The 20681-nt window shown below is 39.8% G+C and overlaps 2 protein-coding genes across 3 annotated transcripts in view; both read right to left on the reverse strand.

Annotated features, from left to right (window-relative positions):
- Positions 1 to 20681, reverse strand: part of STOX2 (storkhead box 2) — a 129651-nt gene that overhangs the window by 73175 nt on the left and 35795 nt on the right. The gene's annotated exons all lie outside the window — the stretch shown is intronic.
- LOC133364034 (storkhead-box protein 1-like) overlaps positions 1 to 20681 on the reverse strand; it is a 163197-nt gene that overhangs the window by 22133 nt on the left and 120383 nt on the right. Inside the window, exon 2 of one of the 2 annotated variants that reach the window (XR_009757813.1) lies at positions 13031 to 13234. The exons of the other annotated variant lie outside the window; for it this stretch is intronic. The gene's annotated coding sequence lies outside the window, so the exon portion shown is untranslated. Of the gene's footprint in view, positions 1 to 13030; positions 13235 to 20681 lie in introns of those variants that run through there. 2 annotated transcript variants of the gene reach the window in all.

A 20681-nucleotide genomic window follows, 5' to 3' on the forward strand; every position in this document is an offset into this window, starting at 1 on the left:
GGTTGGTAAAATGAGTACCTGGCATACGCTGGGGGGTAAAGAAAGACCGGGGAAGGCACTGGCAATCCTACCCCATATATACGGTCTGCCTAGTAAACGTCGCAAGACGTCACCCTAAGAGTCGGAAACGACTCGTACTATAAGTGCGGGGACATCTTTACCTTTTACACCTGTTTAACCAATCTCACTGAGGGACAAGCATTTGAGCATCTCCCAAACACAGTCTGAGGTTTCCATATTCAAAGCACTTTGTAAGGAAGGATGTGTAAAAAAAAAGTTGGTACAGTTAGACAAAGCATTACACAAGTTGTGTGCCCCTCCCCCAGAAGGTTGCTCAGAAAGGAATGTAGTCCTTGGGCTGAAAATATGTTTCCCGTGCATGTCTCGGACATTTACAATCAATTACTAGCAACTAGAGCATTACAAAATTGAAAAATAAAAGTTATACTGCAAATGACACCATTTTGAAATATAAATTTGAGGGTATCCTCAGGTTTTGATTAAAAGAGATGCTAATCAACTATAATTTCTGGATGGAAAACACTTTCAAACATTTCTTTTTCAATTTTTCCACAAACTATTTTTCTAGACTTATATTTGTCTTGATCTTTAACATGTCTTACTAGCTCATACATCCGTTTTAGTCATTTACGACACAGTGATTGCCTAAAAAGAAAAGGGGAGGGAACAGAACTGATCTTTTAGTTTACAAATGGATGGCTTTGAAGCAACTCTTTCTCACTACAGGTGAGTGCCTATAGAAATGGTCTATGTTTATTTTTTTAATAGGGAGTAGAGAATGCATGGATTATCATTAATAGCCAGCAATATTCCTAAAAGGCTAAAGCAACCAAGAGGCTTGTTCAGTGTCTGCACTGTCCAAAATGCATCCTTTAAAGAACCTGGAGAACTGGCTGCTCTTGGAAATAGGATACCAGGTTAAGCAGACTATTTTGTCTATCCCACTTCCCACTGCGGAAAGCTCCTTAAGGAAACTAGCTATACATTATGTGGAAGAACACTCATTTTTAAAGGTTATGTTCAAGAAGATAGTTTTAATTAACATTTAAGAGTAAAAGTCAATCCACTCCAACATTTTATGTGGTCACTTGCAAGTGATATTTGGGTATTAAATGAGTCTTAGGAATGTTCTACCATATACATTTATCATGTCTTGGAAATTTTCAAAAAATGGATAAAACCAGGCCATAATCTTAACATGCGTAAGTATACACAAAGTTGGGGGAAATGAAACATAACTGGGTTGTGCAAAGCAACCATTAGTTAATTAAACTAACACTTAAAGGGGGGGCACCTAACCTGGATACAATATTTATTTATTTCAGCCCTATCAGAACTTAATTGTCTTAGCATTAGACTAAGTTTTTGTCTAGATTTTTCACCTTAATTTTCAACTCCTGTGCTGATGTAAGCAAGTCAAGGTTACTATGCAAATTCAGAGTGAAATCTATAGTCTTTATCACACAGTAAAGATAAAAGGCTTCTCTGTGTCTATTGTCTTCACCCCTGATAAAATAGCAGGCTATATAGCACTGCAAAGCCAGTTGAGCATGCATACCAAATAATTTCAGTGACTAGCACAAGCAACTGAAGAAACAAAATTCACACCATTCTCCCCAGATGAAATCTAAACTAGTGTGCTGTGCCTATGGTAATTCAACTAACAATACCTGGCTTACCTTTCACACACACTTCTGAATTCAATTTAATATCTGTGCCATACACACATGCATATTATTATATGAAGGACAGGATCACTATTAAATCCCCTTGCACAGACAGAACTTTTTTTTGGTATAATAATACTGCTGCACTGGGGATGAATATCTGTGCTAGCAGAACTCCTAATTAAAGGTACAGTACTAGTACAAATTGCAAAACTGGATAGAGTTGGAGCATGATAAGGGAGAAGCAAGGCTTAGTCTGAATCCTGTGCTTGCTCAGAGGTTGTTTCTGTCCCCAATGGCAGCATAATGTTATATCTATAAAGAAGCTGTGTAAGTAAACACACTCCCATTAGAGTCAGTCAAGAGCTCCAGATGATTGCCCCCATAGCCACATTAGAGAAAAGGATTTGAACCACTTCTGGTAACAATCAAGCATAGCACCAAGAGTTTGTAAGCCCCAGAAAGAGAACATGACTCATTCATATCATGGATTAGGATCTACTGGTAGATCTCTAGGTTATTAGAAGTAGATGAGCAAGCATATCTGACTTCCAATTGTTTAGCAATTACAAAAAATGACTCTCCCTCCCCCCAAATTATACTGCTGAAATGGAGGAGGAAACCAGGAGCTCATTTTTTGTGTGCTTCATTCGGTTCTGGTGCTCCAAACAAATTCCTGGAGTTAGAATTTTTAAATTGAAGTATATGTCTCTTGCACCAAGCTCCAGCTGGTGGATCTTAGGGTTCTAGTAAACTACATAGATCCTGCAAGCCTGAAGTCTGCCCATTCCTGAGTTTACAGTAACTACTGAACTTAGTTCACCAGGTCAATAATTTTCTGACCTAACCTTTTAAAACTTCAAACAACTTAAGACAGTTTCAGCAACAGTTCAGAATTCATCATGAAAGCACAGGTTAATAGCCTACCCACTCAACATAAAATAAACAACCTCCAACATAAGATACATACATTCCAAAGGTTACTTTATCCTCGCCTGTCAAACTGGGATTAGATAAAACAATCCCTTGCTTGGCCCCATGAATCCAGAAAAGTCTCACTAGCTCCCTTGACCCTCTGCCCACCACACATCTAAACAAGCCACATATTGAACATTTTATTTATTGCTCACATTTGTATCTTCTAAAGAGATCATTTGGGGCTTATAAGGGATTCATATCATATTCTCACAACAAAGCTGTGAGGTAGCCTAGCCTTTTAGACACCCCTCCCCAAATCTTACAAGTGGAGAAAACTTGCTTATTATTGTTGGAATCCAACACAATTATGACAAATCTTTCTCTGTAGTAGTTTGCACCTCCAAAACGTTGGGGTCCTACAAGTGCACCAATCTTCTAAACTGCCAGTGAAGCCCAGTGGGTGAAGGGACAGAGCATGGAAAGTCAGGTAGGGGAGCTTCATGGGTCAAGCATGGTGAGGGGAGGGCAGAGCTGACAGGGTCTGAGGTGGGCCCCTCAGAAAATACTCCTTTCATCTACAGTGTACAGCTATTGCATATGCTTACAAGTCCTCTGTCACCAAGCAATATCATTCTCATATGACATAACAACACAATCCTGATTACGACTATTCTACAATCGGAAAGCAGGAAATAATTTACATGCTGATCTCATACCACAAGTTTATGACCTAAGCCACAGTCCACAGGTCAGGTCCCACATTATATACATTGCATGATCAAGAATTTAGCGCACAAAAAACCTTCTAGAAAATATTTACTCATTTCAGAGATAGCAAACATGACACCAGAGCATGAGAAATGAACACGCACGCACGCACGCACGCGCACTCACACACACAGCGAGAGCGAGCGAGCGAGAGACAGAGAGACAGAGAGACTTTCTAAATACCAGATGTTGGGAATCAAAGCTAATGCCAGGCTTGACAAAACCTTCAACACAGTGCCACTCAGGCTTCCCTGTTAGAAGTGGGCTTTGCTGGAAGCCCCTACCCCCAACAGTGGCAGTCTTCAGACAGGCACCAAGCAATCAAAGAATTTAACTTTTCTGAATTTTTTAGGCGGATGGGGGGGAGAGATTAAATGGATTGAGAAGGAATTTGTGATTGCTGTCAGGGGTTGGCTATGATGATGCTAGAACACTAGCTCATATACTTTGCAAGAAGCAAGGCATAACAGAGATGGATAGAGTGTTCTCATTACCAATCACAGCTGAATATTTGCAAATATCCAGAATTCAAAGTCCTCTCCATTTTCTGCCATTCTAATTTTGGGTTACAAAGTCAAATTTAAAATCTGAATTCATTTTGAATGTGAAATGTTTACTCTAAATCTAAAGACCAGATGGTCCAAACATATAAAACCAATTCTGGCCTGCTTGCATTGGCTGCCTGTATGTTTCCGAGCTCGATTCAAGGTGCTGGTTTTGACCTATAAAGTCTTACATGGCTTGGGACCACAATACCTGATGGAACGCCTCTCCCGATACGAACCCACCCATACACTACGTTCAAGATTAAAGGCACTCCTCTGGGTGCCTCTTCTGAGGGAAGCTGGGAGTCTGGCAACAAGGGAGAGGGCCTTCTCAGTGGTGGCCCCCAAATTATGGAACGATCTCCCTGACGAGGTGTGCCTGGCGCCAACACTGTTATCTTTTCGGCCCCAGATCAAGACTTTCCTCTTCTCCCAGGCATTTTAGAATGTGTTTTAAATGGATTTAAAATTTTAAATTGTGTTTTAAATTGTTTTTAAAAGATGTGTTTTTAAATTTGTATATTTGTTTTAATGTTTTTAGTTATTGTAAACTGCCCAGAGAGCTTCGGCTATGGGGCAGTATAGGAAGGAAGGAAGGAAGGAAGGAAGGAAGGAAGGAAGGAAGGAAGGAAGGAAGGAAGGAAGGAAGGAAGGAAGGAAGGAAGGAAGGAAGGAAGGTATGTGAATGCTACTGGCATTTTGGCATCTGTATAACACACCCTTCAAGGCTCCAGATAGAAGATCTCAAACTGAGAAGTCTTCAACACTTTTTTATGTTTATATTAGAGGCTGTGGAGAAATAATCTTGTTCCTGAAATAAAGTTTTACTTTTAAGATGTATAAGGGATTTATACATAGTACCATGTAAAGAGTTAACTGTCCATAATCTGTTGTGACTGGCAATGGTGGAGATAAGAGTTTATCAGCAGAGGGCCTGAGTGACAATTCAACTGCTGTTTACAATGTGCCAACCAGTTGGGGAAATTCGGTTTCTGTATAAACATACACAATGGCATCAAAAACAGGTGAATTCTACCTCATCAGTTGGTAAGACATTCTGCCTCATCATACTGGATCCTAGTTATAGACCAAAATGAGGGGGCAGAATTCCACTCAAATTGAAATGATTGGATTGGGGGGGGGCTGCTACAGAGAATAGAAGGATGGAATGTTAAGGAGAAGTACTGAAACTGAGAGCTTCTAAGCAACTGGTGTATGAGAGAACACTGGTCAGCTAAAGAAAGAGACAAATTGGGGTCTGGCACTGGACATTACGGTACTTAGGAAGTGGCTTAGAGTGGCTTGGGAAACCTGAAAGAAGCCAAGAGCTAAAATCACTAGCTAAAGTTGAGAAGATGTGCTGGAAAGTTTGTGAATGAAGGGGCAGCCTTCAGGATACTTGTACGGCCAAGAGTCACAGCTGGATTGTGGAGAACTATAGGCAACAGTGAATGCTGGATCAGGGTGAAGACTGTAGTAGACGTCCTGAGAGAAGCTTGAGAGATTCCAGAGAAAACGAGGCCTTAGACCTGATTGAAGACTGCAAGTTTAGTCTTCAGCGCATAGTTGATGAGCGTTATCTATGGAGGAGCAGTATAAGGAAACTGGCTTTGAGTTTGAACAGGATGAGGAACTGAAACCTGCGTAACAGTCAAACCCTATATTGTATTTGCTGTATCATGTAAAGTGACAGTAATCACATAGTGTAAACAAAGATTTAAAGCAGCTGTAACAAAGTTAACCATATAATATGTATATGCATACATACAATTACTATTTGTTTATACTGATAACTATTTTAAATAAAATATAATTGGCTTGTTTTTACTTTTTCAGTCTCTGTGCTTTTTTGTCCTATGCTTATTATACAGCCACGAGAGTAGCTGTATACTATAGCCAGCTGGGATTTTTCACATTCTGCAATGTTAAATGGAAAATATCCCCCCATGCCATTCTGAGGCTTCCCATAAGCTCATTTCAAAACAAAACCTTACAAAACTTATAGTCCTGAACTCAGAAACGCTTGCTTAACAACACTCTCAATTTTCATGGCGATACACAAAACAGTCAGAGAGAATAGAGAGTTCAAAGTCTAAAAAGAGAGAAAAAAAAAACCCAGAGCCCTTTTGGACTTTTTTTCTCTCAGAGTTCTCATAATCTGTTGAAATTCATTAAAAATCAGCCATGTTCACAGAGTACCTGTAATCCTGTTACTGACCTTGCCCCATACTCTGACCTTCATCCTCTGCAGGATCCTCTGTTGAAAAGTTTATAAAATGCCTGGCTGATTTTTAATTAATTTAAGAAATTTTGGCTTCAACTCAATGATAGTGTCAGGCATGCTCAGTAAGAAACCAATTGTCAAGTGTTCTAAAAGCCAGACTCTCAGCTGCTTGGCTTGCCTAATCAGGGGGCCACACCCACACCAGACTTTGATTTCACTTGAAACAGTCATGGCTTCCCCCAAAGAATCCTGGGAAGTGTAGTTTGTGAAGGGTGCTGAGAGGAGACTCCTATTCCACTGACAGAGCTTCAGTGGCCAGAGTGGTTTAACAGTCAGCCACTCTGATTGAAGGACTGTGAGGGGAACAGGGTGTCTCCTAGCAACCCTCAGAACCCTTCACCAACTACACTTCCCAGGATTCTTTGAGAGAAACCATGACTGTCCAAAGTGAAATAAAGGTCTGGTGTGGATGTGGCCAGGGACAGCTTTGGTTTAAATTTGGTAGGAGGCTACATGTGCTTGCTGCAGAATAAAAAGGTGGGGAAAACGCTGAAAAGCAATGATACCGTTCACAAGGTTTTCCTTTTGGAAAGGAAAGAGTCTTCCCCTCTGCCCAGTGCCCACCCACCCAATCTCCTCCCCTCCCCCCCATCTCCCCTCCCTGCCCCTCCCCCAGGTCAGTGTTGGATTACGACATGGGAGACCAGGGTTCGAATCCCCACATAGCCATGAAGCTCACTAGGTGGCCTTGGGCCAGTCACTGCCTCTCAGCCTCAGAGGAAGGCAATGGTAAATCCACCTCTGAATACCGTTTACCATGAAAACCCTATTCATAGTGTTGCCATAAGTCGGGACAGACTTGAAGGCAGTCCATTTTTCAAACATGATTGCACAGAAATAAACTTAACTCAAAAAGTATGCAAATGATCAAACCCACCCTCCCTTCTATCCCCTCCCTCTTCCTTCGTTTGCCCCTCCCTACCCATCCCCATCCCCTTCCAATACGCTCCTTCTCCTTCCCCCTCCTCCTCCATGGTCAGTTTTACCTATCCTAACCATGACTGCATAGGAATAAATCCCATTGAACTCAATAAGCATGAAAATGATCAGACCTGCCTTTCCAATCCTCTCCCTGTCCTCTCCCTTCCTCCTCCTCTCCCCTCTTCCTTCTTCCTCCTCCCCTGCCCACTCCAGCCCTCCCTCCCCCAAGGTCAGTTTTAATCCTAAGCATGATTGCACAGGAGTAAATCCCACTGAACTCAATAAACATGCAAATCATCAAACCTGTCCTCCTTCTGCTCCCCTCTGCCCTTCCTCCCCTCACTCCTCCTCCCCCCCCCATCCCATGGTCAGTTTCACCTATCCTAAGCATGATTGCAGGGGAGTAAATCCCACTGAACTCAATAAGCATGCAAATGATCAATCCATTCTCAGCAAACTTGCACAGGAACCCATTTCTTACCTCCGGGATTAAAAAGCAGAGAAATTCACTAATAGGCAAAAAACCTTGCGGTTTCAGAACATGTGTATAGCCAACAGATATTTCTATCAAAGTTTAAAAAGCAGGGAAATTGGGCAGCTATAGTGAATGCACCAGGGGAGCAGGAGACCTGACCTCCTCTCTGAGATATTGGACTGCCCTACAAATTTGTCAAAATGCAAACACAATTTGGGTTCGTCTTTCACAGTCCAATCCACTTCCTGTGTAGCTTGGAAGAATTTAGTAACATATGCCTCTGAGCATATGGAGAGTGATGGCAACACCTGCAAGCAGCCCAAATAATAGAAACAAGACATGTGCTGTGCTGATCTTGTTTTAGCAGGGAGGAAGCAACATTATTAAGACAGTTTATATAGTTCAGATGGTCATTTTAAATATGTCTGATTTACTTTGCAATTTTAGTGAAGTTTCCTATAGGAAATCATTCTCTTTTGTTTCTGTTTCTGTGATTATGTGTACAGCAACACTTTGCAAAATGTACACTAAAAAAAACTCCAAACATAATTGTAGAATAATGGCACTGACTATTCTGCAGAATAGTCTCCAGTGGACCTCAGAAGTGTCTCAGTTTGCACAAGGTAAAACAGTGGGAGGTGAAATATATTCTAGCAAAATTCTAGGTGTGCTCTATGCTTTTAATTGACCGTGCCCACCTTGCCTTAAATGAAATGGTTTAAACATAGCAGGCTGAAAACATGCATCCTCTCTTTTCCCAACAGCTAGTCAATGCTGAAGTAGTAACATATTGTAACCTGATTTTACATCAAACTGCAGTTTCAGATTCAACTGTTAATGTACCCAAAATAGAAATAGAACATAACCTCCAATTTGAAACACAAAAGGCTATCTTCACCATCATATGACATTGACCAATAAAACGGCTTTGAAATTAATAAAAATAAATTTGACACAGATTTCTAGGATGAAAAATGAGAAAAATAAGATTTTCTAGATTAGATTCTCTGTAGAAACATTAGTAACAGGAAAGAAGCAAAGTAAGAAGAACACCAACATACAAAAATATAATTCTCCATTTTTGGAGATGGCAGGTGTCGCCACCACTCACCATATGCTCAGAGGCACGTTACCAAATTATTCCAAGCTACACAGCAAGTGGATTGGACTGTGAAAGATCAACCCAAATTGTGTTTGCATTTTGACAAATTTGTAGGGCAGTCCAATATCTCAGAGAGGTCAGGTCTCCTGCTCCCCTGGTGCATTCACTATAGCTGCCCAATTTCCCTGCTTTTTAAAGTTTGATAGAAATATCTGTTGCCTATACACATGTTCTGAAACCGCAAGGTTTTTTGCCTATTAATGAATTCATAGCTATTAGTGGGTACACAGAGGGAATACTGGGTATGTTCTAGGGCACACAGTCATATCATGATGGGCAATGGTAAAGCCCAACAATGACTTGCATGGACTGAGTATGCATCCTATCATACCCCAGAATCCTCAGTAATACATTGTGTTCGATTTCATCTGTTAGCCATTCCAATCCAGGACATGCAGGAGTGCTTTTTCAGATGAGTTGATATGGAAAGTGTTCCCTAACTGTGAAAAGGTTGGCAACTACCATGATATGCCATTGTGTAGCAGATATGGAACAACAGTCACAAATAACATGTTCCAGAGAAACTTTTAAGGGCCAAATTCATTTCAGCTTTGTTAAGAATTGAGGCACCAAGACATCAAAGATAAGATACAGATGGAGACTTAAGAGTTCCCGAACTGCAGGTTTGGAGAGATTTTGCATGTAAATGGGAACCAAGTTGACCTTAGTTTTCCTGTTGGAGGCTGCTTTTTGGGTGAATCAAAAAGTGAAGATGATTAATGAGAAAAACAGCATATGCCATCTGACTCAGAACTCAGATGACTGGGGAACACACAATAGCAAGGGCATATTGGGACACATAAATTGAGAATATGGTCTGGCCATTGTCACAGTAGCATGCTGCTACTTCACACAAGGTGTATGTTAGATAGAAAGTGTTCAAAAGATGTTGAATTTCATCTCTTATTGCTTGCATTTGTTTTGTACCCATACTGAAATACATTTATTAAAGTTTATGAGGAAATATTTGTGGTTTTCAAATCATCTTTCTGATGGCATCATATGTTGAGGGTGTGAGCTGCTGAACATAACAGATTAATGTTTGCAAAAGGGAAATTAAAATAGTGAGAGAAGTCTGCTTTTTAGAGAATGTAAAGGAAGTTTTAACTGCACATTTGTTTTAAAATCTTCCCCACGAGACATAAACTGTGTTTAGCATAAATTCCTGGCTGCATTTAAAGCTGTGTAATGTAAATCTTATTGATCTTAACAGCCAGGATATGTCTACAGGTTTAACTGAGACATGTACAATTTCCATAGTAACCTTCTTGATTGTTTATTTGCCATTCATTTTTTATGATGTCCTTGAGTGTTGGCAATTCTTTTTCTCTCTTTAATAGCACTCAGTTATTGCACTTTATCACACCTGGCTGGGAGGTGAATATAAAATGTAACAAGCTCCATCAGCACTGCTTGGCACTTCTACAAACCTACATAAAACAAATTTTGTCCCTGAATATCGTACATTCCTGTTCTAACACAGACAGAGCAGCCCAGACATTTTTGCAATAGAAAAGTAGTTTTATTTGTTTCTTTATTGTGAACAATACATTTGATAAAATTGTAATAAGTAATATTCCCTTTTATTTGTTTTATTAAAGTCTTCCAAGTTCATACAGAATAAGAGATGCTTGGTGCAATGGCCAGGGCCGGTCCCAGACATGCCAGGGCCCTTGGGCACAAGCCTGCCTGAGGCCCCGGAGTTCCCCTTCTTCGGTTCATTGCAGGATTGCTGCTGCAGATCACACGGCGAGAGCTTCAGAGCCCCCTGTGATGTCCCTGTTATATTTGTACAGTATTTATGGTAAGTGCGGGTTTTGTAGTGTAAATAAGTAGAGAGAGTTGGGAGGGGGGAGTACATGTGTTGGAATGTTGAAGAATGCTTTGTGATTGGCCGAGTGTCTGGGTGGCTGAAGGTATAAATGAGAGGATGACGATAGGTTAGTTGTTCTGGGTTTTGGAGGAGCAGCTTTGTGTTTAGGTGGGTAGTGAGACAGCTTTTAGGACTAAGATATATAAAGAGAAAACTATTATATGTAACCACACGCATGTTGACTGAACTTAAAGTAATCTTGTTTATTCCTTGTGTTAATAAATAAATAGTTTTGGTTTAACAACATGCCTGATCCTTGCCTGGGATATTACAGACCAGAAGGGGTGGGCAGAGCAAATACCAAAGCTCGGAACAGTATCAATGGTGGCAGTGGTGAAGGTATAGTGTAACACCAGCAGGTATCCAAAGCAACCCAGGGTTATAATCTTTCAAGGCAGAAAGATACAGGGGGGTTGTGGCCTGTAAGTGCACCCAGACACTACATAGCAATCTGTGGAGGAGACTAAGGCACAGTCTCAGGACGGTATTGCATTACAGAGTGTCAGGTGGTGGCACCTAGTAGTGGGATCGTGAGAGACCTGTACTGGGGCCAGTGTGAGAGATCCATTATGAGAGCAGACCCAGAGTAGGCCCCTACTCTCAAAGTACTCCCTATTTTGTTAATTTATAATAGTGGATTGTTATTATTGCTATTTGGCTTAAGTTTAATACTACTCTTTCCCCTTCCTGCTCCTTATCACTGGAACTCCTTTCCAGGTGACATGCAACTAGCCTCATCACTACTGTATTTAAATGACTGCTGAAAACTAATGTTTTCACTCTCCTTAACCCCAATTGATATTCTTCTTTGATTTTTTGTTGCACCTCACCTATGCAGAAGGTAAAGCTGTACGGCTGGAATTTGTTTTTTGTTCTCGTTGTTGTTCAACATGTAACTTTTATTTATTTATATGGCTTATACGCAAACAACATTCACAAATCTAGTTTTGTAATTTGCCACTCTGGTGCTAGGAAGAGTAACAAACTGTTTCTGGGTGAGTAGTGCTAGGATGGCTGGATGAGAAGATAGGAAAGTGCCTTATACCAAGCCATCCCATGTACCTCAATATTGTCAACATCGATTGGCAGCAATATCATGCAAATGCCACTGTTTCAGACAGCAGTCCTTCCCAACCTTACCTAGAGATTGAAGCTGGGACCTTTGGCATGCAAAGAATGTGCTGTACCACTGAGCTCTCTTTCCTCTTGCTGCCTGAAGGGCTATGCACTACAAGGTGGGAGTAGCTTACATGACTTTAAAAAGGAATTCAACCATTCAACAGTGGTTAGTTATTATAGTTAAATGTTCAAAGCCAGTATCTCTCTGGCTACCAGATATGGGGGACAGTCAGGAATGGCGAATTGTGCTATGCCATATTGCTCTGCAGTAGGGTTGCCAGGTTCATGGCCTGAGACTGATCCTGTATCTTTAGGAGAAGATAAAGTCAGCCAAGTGCAGGTGTTCTTGCAACTCTGTAATGGGGAAAACCACAAGGTGGAATTCTCCCTTCCCCCTGAACAACTTTTAAAGATACAGAAGAGGAGGCCGGGCCTGGCAACCAAGAGGTCTTCTGTATCTTTAAAAGTTGTGCAGGGGGAAGGGAGAATTCCACCTTGTGGTTTTTCCCATTACAGTGTTGCAAGAACACCTGCAACTTGGCTGACTTTCTCTTCTCCTAAAGATACAGGATCAGTTTCAGGCCATGAACCTGGCAACCCTACTCTGCAGCTTCCCAGAGACACCTGATTGGCCCTGCTGGAGAGATAATTTGCACTAAAGGGATTTCTGATCTGATCAAGCAACACAAGGTACATTCTTAAGATTATTTGCTGGCTACTTATGGCCGAGCTGCACTGAATTCCAGCACAGATCCAGTTCAGTGCCCTTTTCTCACCGGGCTCCTTGAGGGGGCAAGAGATTCCCCAGGAGAAACACAAGTGAGGGCAGCACAAAGACAGTATCCAGGGTCAGTTCAAAGTCAGAGTCCAGAGTCTACCTCAAAACCAAAGGGGTCAGGCAAGAATCAGGGTCAGAGCAGTCTGAGGTCAGAAGCCAAGCAATCTGTAAGCAACGCAAGTAAGGCACAAGGCGAGAGACAGGTTCAGAGTCTACAGGTAATCTTCAGACAGAACAGATACAGAGCTGATGTATAGGCATTATGCTGGAGCAGCTGAACCACATCCCAATCCTCAGCTGACTCTCACTGACCACCTACAGCCAGATCTTTACTCCTGAGAAGTCCTTTTCTCCAAGGAGTTCTTAAACCGCAAGGTTTTTTTCCTATTAGTGAATCATCTGCAAATCTGATAAGCATTCTCTGCACCTCCTCATCCAGGTCATTAATAAAAATGTTGAAGAGCACTGGGCCCAGGACTGAGCCCTGCAGTACCCCCGGTTTGTTACCTCCTGAGTTCAAGGAGGAACCACTGATAAGCACTCGATTCTGTAGCCAACTGTGGATCCACCTGATAGTTGTTCCATCCAGCCCACATTTAGCTAGCTTGCTAATCAGAAAATCATGGGGCACTTTGTGAAAAGCTTTGCTGAAGTCGAGATATATTGTGTCCACAGCATTCACACAGTCTTCCAGAGAGGTTACCTGATCAAAAAATGAGATAAGATTAGTCTGCAGGATTTGTTCTTGATAAATCCATATTGGCTTCTAGTAATCACTGCATTGTTTTCAAGGTGCTTATAGAGTAACCGCTTTATAATCTGCTCCACGATTTCCCCAGGAATTGATGTCAGACTGACTGGTCTGTCATTCCCAGGTTCCTCCTTTTTGAAAACAGGGACAATGTTAGTCCTCCTCCAGTCATCCGGCACTTCACCAGTCCTCCATGATTTTGCAAAGATAACAGACAGTGGTTCTGAGAGTTCTTCAGCCAGTTCCTTCATTACTTTAGGATGCAGTTCATCAGGCCTTGGGGATTTGAACTCATTCAAAGTAATTAGGTATTCCTTGACCATTTGTCTGTCAATCTCAAGCTGCAATCTTGCCCGTTCAACTTGTAATACTGAGAAGAAGCTAAAGAAAACAAATGATAAACTATGGAATAGATTATTTCTAAAACTTAAGCCAATACTTTCCATACACGAATGTATCTAAGATGTTCACTTTAGGAACAATCTGTAGACCATGCTTGTAACAGTTCTGTATTAAGCAAGATGCCCAAGATAACTGTTGATTATATCTTTCAACAATGCCTTTCATAAAGCTTTCTATCCAGTATTAAAGCCAACATACCTATTTTCTTTAATTCAGCACTGTGAATAAGTCCTGTTTATTTGATTTAGGTTCTAATGGGTATTGTGAAATGTGTTCTGACATTTGTATTGTAATGTAAATCTGATGTATTTGATATGGGAAGTTTTCTGACTGGTCCGGTGAAAGTTAAATTGTCACACAGGGCCTTAACTGACAGCTGTGAGTTAGAATTCTCAGTATGCAAAAGAATGGAAGGTACACATATTGCAATTGGTGGGTACAGGTTTAGAATTTTCAGTTAGTCTGTTTGGCTGTGGCTGGACTAGAGGGGTTAGAATAAGTGTTTATATGGTTGGGTGCTGGTCAGCCGATGGAGGTTGTCTGGTTCGTTCGAGTTATAATTGCTGGTGCTTGGTGTTCATGGAGTCAGCCAGAAGAAGACAGCAGAGAAAGAGGATTGGCAAAACAGAAAGAAGGCCTGAGAGTCAGGTGGAGTGGTTTGGTTGGAATAGCTGAATCACCTGGCTTAGGGGGCAAACCTGTCGGCAACTCTGAGTGGAGAAGGAAGAAGCAGCTTGGAGCGTTGGTCTGTAGTGACTGGTAGGAGTACCAGAGGGAGTATTTCCAGGGCCGCACAGCAGGACATACCTGCACTTCTATAGGTCAGTAAAGGGTTGGAAAAAGAGGCTTCCAGTAGAATCCTCAGTTATAGTGTTAGTGAAGGCTAACTGGGGTAGAGAAAATAAAAGGGCAATTTGGTTAAAGGGTTTTAATACAGTAAGTAACTGCTTCCTTAAAACTGTCCTGGTATAAAGTGAATAGCAGCATATAAAATGTTCGTATTCAAAATGTCACTAACAAGTCAACAAGCATATACTCTTTTAAAGATACAATATTATTTTAAACTAACCAGATAAGCTTGTGCACTTAATAATATCGTATTAAATAAACATGGAAACCTTTGTTAAGTACAATATCTGCATTTGGCTGGTTTTGTACCACATCTGTGCCCCAGTTACCAGGTTATTGCTAACTTAAGGGTTCAGAAGGAATAAGTGAAACTGAACGGTGGCAGTAGGAGAACAACTGGAGTGGGAGTTATTAGATGGTATTAGATGGTAAATTAAGTAATTACCCCCTTTCCTCCATAACCACAATAATTAAAAAACAAAAAGAGAAAAAACCACAAGAAACTGAACACTTTTAAAATAATGATGCTAGTTATCAATTCAGATGATCTATCTGGCACACAAAAGTATGATGGCATGCTATTTATTGGGTGCAGTTCCTCCTCTGGCCCACTTTAAAGTATTACACTTTACAAACAGAGTAATATATACTTGAAATTTGTTCCATCAATACACTGTACTCCTGTGGTATGTTAAAAATTTTGATTTTAAAAAAGTACCATGTTGCAGCGGTCAGATTACAGCCTTGATTGAAACACTAGTGGGGATACATGACACCTACATCCAACTTAAGATGGCCACATGCCCTACTTTACAGAGAAGAGTCCTCTATTTGAAGTCCAGGTTAAAGATAAAGAACCACATTGAGGGACAGAAGGAGCTTTGAAGTTGCCCATTGGCAGTTATCCATCTGGACAGCAGACTAAGCAGGTACATGGGTCATTTGGTCACAATGTTCCCCATTATGATGACATCAATTGTATTTCTATTTAAATTACAGTAATCATTTCTAAATTTGCACATATTCATATACATTAGCATAAGTAATTTTTATGCAAATTGGGATCCTTTTTGGGGGGTGATGCAGAAGTGACCACCCTAAATCAGCTGCCTGCATTTACTTGTCAGGCACAATTTAAATAATGCAATATTGCCTCATCACAATAACAAAGATCTGCCCAATCTTAAAAGCTACTTTAAAGAACCAAGTATCTCAGATCACGAAGGGCGCAATCCAACTCAGCTTTCTACCGGACTGGGGTGAGTTAGATGCTGCGGACCCCCAGCTATGCTGGCAGGCTCCTGGCTCTGCCAGCAGCAAACCTCTGCCACAGCTGAGTGGTGGTGCTGTCAGGAGTCCGCCAGGGACATCCAGCCCAACAAACAAGATGGACGGAGGAAGCCCTGAAAGAGGGGCATTCCAGGGTAATCACGGAGCAGGGCTTGCACAAGATTCTCCTTGCATTTGGCGCCCTCCCCCAGGTCAAGATCTGCCCGGAATCTCTGTTGGCAAAAAGGCTAGTGAAGTAAAAACATTTCCATGGTTGCCTACGTGGAGTGCTTACTCCCTGGGAGGCCTGTTCGTGGGAGCTGGTGCTTCCCAGCTGGCTCCCAGCAGAGCTGGCATTCAGCTGGTTCAGTGGCTGCTGAGCAGGAGGAGGATCCAGAGGGGCTTTCTGCCGGCTCCTCCTCCACTGGTTCCCCTTCCGCCGGCTCCCCATCATTTGGATTGCTCTACCCATTATTATTTTTAAAGATAAAAATAATAATTCACAAAGCATGCAGAGTTAATTAATAATCCAATACTCCCTCATGCTAGATATATATCTATTTAGGAGAATGACTTGGAAAGGAAGGTACAATTGTATGAATAAATGCAAATTCCATAAAAATTACAGAAAATGATACATAATTCCACTATGGAAATTGTGCATGTATTTGAACATCCTCACATTTATCAGAATGAGCACTTTTGAAAGTTTTTGATTATGTGCCAAAAAGAGCGACACATACAACTAGAAAATGTGCATAATTTACACTGAAAATTATTTTTGAGAAAAAGGCCAGAGGCATATAGATAACCTATCCTACAGTATGATGTTGCAGGTGCTTCTCCCAATGTTGCCAAGCTCCCCCATCCAGACGAAATGGGTTCAGAGAAGGGCAAAGAGGATGATCAGGGGACTCAATACAAAGCCTTATAAGGAGAGACTAAAAGAACTGGGCATGTTTAGCTTTGAGAAGAGGAAGGGAGATAATATGATAGCACTCTTCAAGTATTTGAAAGGTTGCCACACAGAGGAGGGCCAGAATCTATTCTCGATCATCCCAGAGTGCAGAATACGGAATAATGGGCTCAAGTTGCAGGAAGCTAGATTTTGACTGAACATCAGGAAAAACTTCCTAACTGTCAGCTGGACCTGTTGGGTATGGTTTAATTTGGATTAATTTGGATTCCTGCATTGAGCAGGGGGTTGGACTTGATGGCCTTATAGGCCCCTTCCAACTCTATTATTCTGTGACTCCCTCTTCAGACTATATGGGGAGTGTGGGCTACATGTCAGGGTCACCATGAAACAGTGAAACCACATCACTGCTGCCCAGGCTAATCATGCCTTGAGAGCATCAGTTAGTCCCTAGCAGTGCTGCAGCCCACATGATGATATATTTAAAATATTGTGTTCTCTTGTGAATGTGAGATTCTAGATTTTTACTTAGCATTCTACTACTATAAACTACTAAATTCAAAACTGAGAGGAAAATACAAAAATTTAGATGTGAGCTCTGCAGAAGATTTAGCATAGGATAGGGAAGACTGTCAAAACTGGTAAGAAACGTTACCAACTTTTTTAAGCACTTGGGCAGCTATGCAACCAGCTTTCTTCCAGCCAACTCCATGGAAATTATAATGGAATAAAACCACACAATTACAGGCATAACAGACCCACAGAGCCTCTCCTTATTATATTAAATATTGCTTATTTGACATTGAAGACAAAATGGACAATTTGTTCCCAAAATTATTGTTTTTTACATTCCAAAGCAATAGCAGATAATTAGTTGTTCTTACAAAACAAAATACCATTCACTAAAGTTCCATTTTGGATATAAAAACACAACTCTGCATCATACATAAAATTCTGTTGCCATGCTACTAATAACTAATCTCCTTCCCTTTTCTTTCATAAGTAATCCTTCAAGTGTGGAAACCACTCTGTGTAAAATTGCAGGGATTCAAGTAAGAATGTCTGTAACCCTTAGCAGCCACTGAAGATGCAAATGTGACGCCAATGGCAAGTTCAAAATAAGTACCAGCAACTGCTACTGCTTGTTTCCCTTTCAATGGCAAAGCAAAAATACATTAGGATGACTGAAAAGGGTAGTAGATGCACTATCTCTACTGACCTGAATAAAAATCCATTGGAAGTTGACACGGCAGCACAAAACAACACTCACACATACATACCATCACTCCTGCAGCTGCACCTCATTCAGCAAGGGAACCAGCAGATAACATTGCTCCTGTAAATTACGCCAGCCATCTCTGTTCCATCTTGTAGTCAGTGATTAATCACTCTCCACAAGAGCAACTCATGCAATGCAGACTATGGAAACGGGGGGGGGGGGGGGACACCGTGGGAATTTTATGCCTGGCTAGGAAATCTTTTCATCTAGCTGAGAAACTGAAAGTGATGCAACCAATGAAGTAGAAATACAAGACATTGTTTTGATGAGTGGATGTGTGTGATGGTATCCTAAGATATGTAACTAAAGTTTATTGTTCTGTTTCTTTAAACTATGTAAAAACAATCTAAAAACGTTTTACTTTATCTGCAATTAAGTAATTACTTCAACGTACTCTGTAGGCTCCAACAAGCCCATTTTACAGAGTGGAACAGAAAGGTTGAGAACCAGTTATGGGGCTCAGTGAGCCATGGCTTTGTTTTTTTTTTTTTTTTATATAATTTTTATTCAAAATTTTTCCAAAAACAAACAAAACAAAGTAAGAAAAAACATAACAATATTACAACAAAAAATGAAAATAAAATGGTTGACTTCCGATTTGTCACAAATCAGCTATAAGTATATAATATACATCAAACCTGTCCCTTAATATATATACATACATAGTCCCTTTTCTCCATAAGCTGTCTTAATTAATCATCAAACCCCAGTATCATCATTTTATTTTGATCTTTTGACAAAAAGTCTAAGAGAGGCTTCCAATCCTTAAGGAATGTATCTGTCGATTTTTCTCTAAGTAAACACGTCAATTTATCCATTTCTACTAAGTCCATTAATTTCAATAGCCATTCTTCCATTGTTGGTATTGATTCCATTTTCCACTTTTGTGCATATAATAATCTTGCTGCCGTAATCATATATAATATTATTCTTCCATATTTCTTTTCTATTTATTTATCCATAAAGCCCAATAAAAAAAATTCTGGTTTTGACTGAATATTTATTTTTAAAATTTTTTGCATCTTCCTGCCTATCTGTGCCCAGAATAATTTTGCCTTTTTACATGACCACCACATATGATAAAAAGATCCTTCTTGTTGATTACATTTCCAACAAACATTAGAGACATTACTATACATTTTTGACAGCTTTTCTGGAGTCATGTACCAACGGTACATCATTTTATAAAAATTTTCTTTAAGATTATAACATAATGTAAATTTCAAGCCTTTTTTCCACATATTTTCCCATTGATCCATTTGTATGTTATAACCAAAATTTTTTGCCCACTTTACCATGCACTCTTTTACTTGTTCTTCCTCCATATCCATTTTCAGTAAAAGTTTATACATTTTCGCAATTATGTTTTCATCATTTGTACACAAACCTATTTCAAAATCAGATTTACTTATTTCAAACCCATACATTTTCTTATCCATTTTATATCTTTCTAACAATTGTAAATAAGCAAACCAATGAAAACTATATCCTTCCTTTATCAGTTGTTCTCTCTCTTTCATTGTGTATTCTCCATGTACATTTTCTAATAGATCTTGATAAGTTAACCATTTCTCTTTTCCAGTCATTTCTCTTCTATAAAACGCTTCTTGACTTGAGACACATAATGGTATTTTCGAAAAAAACCTTGGTTTATATCTATTCCATATTTTCAACAGAGGACGTCTTATAAAATGATTGTTAAAGTCTACGTTTACTTTTACTTTGTCATACCATAGATATCCGTGCCATCCCCACTTCAAGTTATGGCCTTCCAAATCCAATAGTCTTTTATTCCTCAATAAAATCCATTCCTTTATCCAGACTAAACAGCAGGCAGCAAAATAAAGTCTCAAATTTGGTAATCCCAGTCCTCCTCTTTCTTTAGCATCTTGAAGTAATTTAAATTTAACTCTTGGTTTTTTTCCTTGCCATACAAATTTAGAAATATCTTTTTGCCATTGTTTAAAAGGTAAATCAGAGGATATTACAGGTATTGTTTGGAACAAAAACATCATTCTCGGTAATACATTCATTTTTATCACAGATATTCTACCCATTAATGACAGTTGTAATTTATCCCATCTTAGCAAGTCTTTCTTAATCTCTGTCCATAATTTTTCATAGTTGTTATGGAACAACTTTGAGTTTTTATTTGTCATAATAATACCTAGATACTTCAACTTTTTTTCTATTGTAAAATCTGTCTTGTCCATTAACTCTTTCTGTTCACTTAAAGTTAAATTTTTCACCAACATCTTTGTTTTTTGATTGTTGATCTTAAATCCTGCTAACGGTCCAAATTCTTTTAATTTATCCATCAATATATGAATTCCTTCCAAAGGGTTTTCTAATACAATTATCAAATCATCAGCAAATGCTCTCAATTTATATTCTTCTTTTTTTATTTTCAAACCCGAAATCCTTTTATCTTGCCTTATATCTCTAAGCAGCACTTCTAAAACCAAAATAAATAAAAGGGGAGATAATGGACATCCCTGTCTTGTACCCTTTTGTATTTCACATGAATCCGTTAAGTCTCCATTAACAATTATCTGGGCCTTCTGTGATGTATAAATCGATCTAATCCATTTTATAAAGTTGTCTCCAAAATCCATTTGCTCCAAAACCTGGAACATAAATTTCCAATTCAAATTATCAAACGCTTTTTCAGCATCTAAAAAAAT

Source organism: Rhineura floridana, chromosome 9, assembly GCF_030035675.1.
Source record: "Rhineura floridana isolate rRhiFlo1 chromosome 9, rRhiFlo1.hap2, whole genome shotgun sequence".
NCBI classification, from domain to species: Eukaryota; Metazoa; Chordata; class Lepidosauria; order Squamata; family Rhineuridae; genus Rhineura; species Rhineura floridana.